The sequence below is a fragment of the Odocoileus virginianus genome, unplaced genomic scaffold (assembly GCF_023699985.2).
Source record: "Odocoileus virginianus isolate 20LAN1187 ecotype Illinois unplaced genomic scaffold, Ovbor_1.2 Unplaced_Contig_247, whole genome shotgun sequence".
In the NCBI taxonomy this organism is placed as follows: domain Eukaryota; kingdom Metazoa; phylum Chordata; class Mammalia; order Artiodactyla; family Cervidae; genus Odocoileus; species Odocoileus virginianus.
The window spans coordinates 1-4,591 of record NW_027224564.1 but is presented as its reverse complement, the minus strand read 5'-3'; the positions used below and the strand labels follow the sequence as shown (position 1 = coordinate 4,591).

At 56.6% G+C, this 4,591-nt stretch overlaps 1 pseudogene; it reads left to right on the top strand.

Moving 5' to 3' along the window:
• Positions 1-263: 263 nt before the first annotated feature.
• LOC110148960 (heat shock transcription factor, X-linked member 3-like) lies at positions 264-2,255 on the top strand (annotated as a pseudogene).
• Positions 2,256-4,591: the final 2,336 nt, after the last annotated feature.

Here is a 4,591-nt window from a genome sequence, read left to right as displayed (position 1 = left end):
GGCTGGGCCCTCCTACAGGGCATCCTGGGGAGTCTGTGTCTCAGGTGCTTGGGGAACAGTCAAGTGGAATATGAGGTCACTCCACTGTGCTCAAGTGCAGCCCTACTCTGGGGAGAGCTCGACCTGGGTGGCAGTGGTGGCAGGACAACAGGACTCTGACTTTGGGGCCATCTGAGCAGGCAGTACCAGTTGGAAGAGACCAAAGCCAGAAGGACAGGGACGGGGAGTGGGGGCGGGGTGGGACCACCAACTCAGCCTAGGCCATGCAGCCCACTACGAACCCCGTCTTCTGGGTGAGACAGTCGCCAGTGGCCCATCTGACCCCTAGGGTGTCTCTCAGTGTTAGCTGAGCCAGGACTCGCCAGGGCCTGGCCCTTTAGCAGAAGCTAGCCACAGGCCTGCCCGTTGGTAGGGAGGGGTGTGGATCGAGGGGCACGTTTGTCAACCCATCCACGGCCTGGCCTCTTGAAACAAGGTGCCTGGCAGCAGATGGGAGCCTTTGCAGGCAACCTGAAACATGCTTTTCTGTACTTTCATAAAAGAGACAATCTGGGGATCCCATCTCCATCTCTGTCCCCCCTCCCCTACACTAGGCCAGGGCAGCCTCTCCACATCACCACTGTGACATCCTGAATCAGTTAAGGAAGTGGACCACTTAATTGGCTGCCAGATTCTAGAATCTCCAGAGAGTATTTATTGGGCACCCCGACCCTGGTCTGAGGCCCTTCTGCCCTGAGCATTCACTGCTTGGGTAGAGAATGCTCCTGAGCTAGACTGGCTCCATGGCTAGTCAGATTTCCCATGAGGCACTGCAGCCCCACTGGCCCCATCAACTGATGGGGAGCCCACAGCAGGGGACCCCCCCCTGTTTCTTCCCCGATGCAAATGCGAATTCAGGGGAGGTTTTGGTGAAGCAGGGTGACTAACCCGAGAGCCCAGATCTGGGCTCCCAAGAAAACCTGTCCCCACAGGGCCCGAACCCAGAATGGCTATCAAGGAAGAGAACAACGCTGTCCTCAGGCTGTCCTTCCCCAGGAAGCTCTGGAGGATCGTGGAGGATGCGGCCTTCACCTCTGTGTGCTGGAATGATGAGGGAGACATGGTGGTCATTGAGGCAGATCTCTTCCAGACAGAGGTCCTCCAGCGCAGAGGCATGGACAGGATCTTCGAGACAGACAGCATCAAGACCTTCATCCATGAACCGAACCTGTATGGGTTCAGTAAAATTCATCCTTTGGGTCTCTCTGTGGGAAAGAGGATGATGGTAATGTAGAGAGTCCTTCTGGGGAGGCTAGACTAGAAAAGCTGAGTGCTGGACGGGTTTCATTTCCCAGGAGAACTTTTTTCTCATGAGAGGGTGGTTAAGGAAAGAGAAGAAAGCAGGGTCTGTCGTGTTCCACAAACCCCCTTAGACAGGATCCACAGGGGTGACTCCAGACCCTGAGGGGCCACTTGATGTCAGGGAGGGCCAGTAACACCTCAAGCGAGGCTGGCCCTGGGGGAGCTCTAGGGAGCACACTTACTAGGGCCTCATAACCTGCCAGGAATGAAGAGACCTTGTCTCCCTCCTTAGGGAAGGCCAGGGCTGTGGTGGGGAGGAGGGCGGCAAGGAACGGTTATTCTCCCCCTACGATGGCTAAAGTAATCCATTTCCTTTCAGATCTATCACAACTCCAACTTTCAGAGAGACAAGCCTCTCCTCCTGCAGAACATCCAGAGGAAAGATTACCTCAGAACAACTGCTCAGCCCACCACTGGCACCAGAATGACTCCAAAGAGAAAGAAGCCAGTGGTGATGACCAGATGCTCTCCTTGATTCCATCACAACAAGTCCACCCAAGAGGCTGACATGAAGGCCCAGAAGGGAACCCTGATTGCTCACGGAACCCCTGGATGGCACTCTTTTGTGTTCTGTGGCCTTTGGTTTATGGGCAGTGTAGCCGTACAGGCCAGGGCAAACCATCTCCCCAGCGAACAAGGTGGCCCCAAGTGGAGAGGGTCCATCCAGCAATGCCACGTCTGTACCCCCGGCTACTGCTGGAAGGAACGGCGCAGGGGAACTGCCCAAGAGCCCCCCAGAGTACCCAGTTTATGGTTCGGTGATGACAATGTACAAAACCTATTATTCCATCGTGAAGGCGGCCGTTTCAGTTGCAGCCCCAAACGAGGCCCCTGAGGTGGATGAGGAGCAGGAGGAGTCCTCACATTACAAGTGTGCCCTCTGTAAGCAGTTCAAGGACAACCCCAATCCCTAAGCTGCCAGCTCCCCAGGGACACTCAAAAGCATTCTCTTGTAATCAAAAATCTATTTCTGGCTCTAATAAAGTAAAGCAAAAGTCCACTGGACTAAATAAAGAATCGAACAAGAACTGCAAGTCTGTGTTCTTTCTGTCTGTCCATGCTATTCACACACTGAACCGGGTGAACCACATGAGGCTGGAAGCCCACACCCCAGGCAGGCTTTGGTCTAGTCCTCGTGGTCCCTTTTCATCTGAAGTAGCAACATCTCACATGCTCGGCCAAGGGTCTAACCCACAAGCCAAGGGCTGAGGCGAGCCCAGGAGGGACTGCTCCCTGAGCCTTGCCTAGCTGCTCAGCAGACAAGCCAGCCGGGCTCCTGACCTTGGGGGTGTCACCTTCCATGAGTCATGCACCCTGAAGCAGAAGGGGCTCCTCCTGGGTCCCCCGATGATGCCACAAGTTTCTGATCAGCAGCTGAGCATCTCCAGCTCCCAATCCAGGGGCCTCCCCCCAAGAGGCTGACCAGAAAGCAGGGTCACCCCACCCGCCAAGGGCCTTGCAAACACATGACCCCAAACCCAAAGACAAGTACAAGCTTTCCACAAGGTGAACACCAGCCCTTGTCGCTCTGCCCTCACAGGTATATTTAGGAGCCTGTCTTTGGACACAGAAGAGCCAGGCACCGCATCCAACAAACACTTTGTGAGCCAAGGGACACTTTACAGTAGTGCAAGGGTCACCTGGAAGGACACACCACAGCCTGTTTCTGGGCCCGTGGGCCTCTCCAACAGTCTGAGGCCTTGCCAGCTTCTGATGCTCAGCCCAGCCCCCGGCCTTTCCCTATCACCCTCTGGACACTCTTCCAACATCAGGGAGTTCGGGCCGGAACAGAGAGGGAAAAAGACTAACCAGTTTCTTAACACACTCTCAACCACCCAGACCCAGCAGGGCCAAAGCGAGTGGCGACACCATCATTTCATAAAGGTCAAAGTCCCGGAGACTCTCGCTGAGTCCAGAGCAGCACTGCACAAGGGGAGTCCCGGCCTAGCCCCGCACCAAGTGGGCAGCCCACTGCAGGGCGTGGCGGTGACTGGACGGTGTCACCATGAGCTGGTCTCTCCATCACCTTCCCCTCGACAGCCCAGCCTGGACAGGCCTCCTGCCCAAAGGGGATCAGGTGCTTGAGGATGTCCACCTGGAAGATGTCCTTCCTGGCCCTCCCTGGGATGGGTTGCAGCAGACAGAAGGGTTTGGCAAGCGCAGTCATGTACTTCCATCACAGGTCCGGCAGCAGGGCTTGATTCTCCAGCTCCTCCACCTTGACGAGACCTAGGTTTTCTGGGCACAGCAAAGTGTCCCCAATGTCCACAAGATCTGTGTGCAAAGACAGGACACAGAAGGAGAAAAAGGTGATTCACAGTCACGCCTACCGGAGACTAAGACTGCATTACCGAAGGGAACCTGGGTGAATTGGATCCTCTGGCTGAGCATTTCAGAAAGGCTCACCTCTGCAAAGGGAATTCGGGGCGAGGCCAAATGAGGGAGAGAGCTAAATGAAAGGGAGAGGCCTGGTGCTCCACAAACCCACCAGGCCACGGGCAGCTCTCAGTCTGACCACTGCAGGCCACAGGGACAGAGCAGGAGGGCCCCGGTGGGGAATGTGCAGACATCAGGTCCCCAAGTGATTCACCAGCAGAGAGGTGTTGCTGTGGGGCCTCACCCCTGGGGAGTCAGGGAACTTGCTCAGGCCCTGCTGCAGGCAGTGGGGATGGGGAACCCAGGCTGGGTGCTGTGGTGCCTCTTATGGTCTCTGCCGGGCACACACACACACACACACGTACACACACAGAGACAAGTGCCACATGCAGACCTAGATCTGGGCGAGACTCATCCCCAGCCTCTGCTCCAGTAGCTCCCGCCAGGCTGTGTACTTCCAATCCGGTGTCTGATGTGGATGGCCAGGGTACAGCGCCGGGTCCGCATAGCACAGAACGCCACCACGTCTCCAGGGCCTTAACACCATTTAAGAAGAAACCCGGGTGAGGCTTTCAGAAGGACAGACAGCTGAACTTCATCTCCCAGGGCTCCCAGGGCCTCACGTGGCTGCGGATACACAGAACCACAAAGGCCAGGAGCCTGACACAGCAGCCTCCAAGCTCACAGCCCTGGGCCAGACCTCAGCCCCATGTGTCCGAGCATCCTCCAAGCCTGCTGACACAGAGGGGAGTGTCAGAGAGCTGGCTCCTTCCATCTGTTTCCACGTGGTCCGCCGACAGGGAGTGGCGACCCAGAGGACCCGGGAATCACATGCAGTCTGTGGGGAGGTCAGGAAGAGAGGGAGTGAGGCACG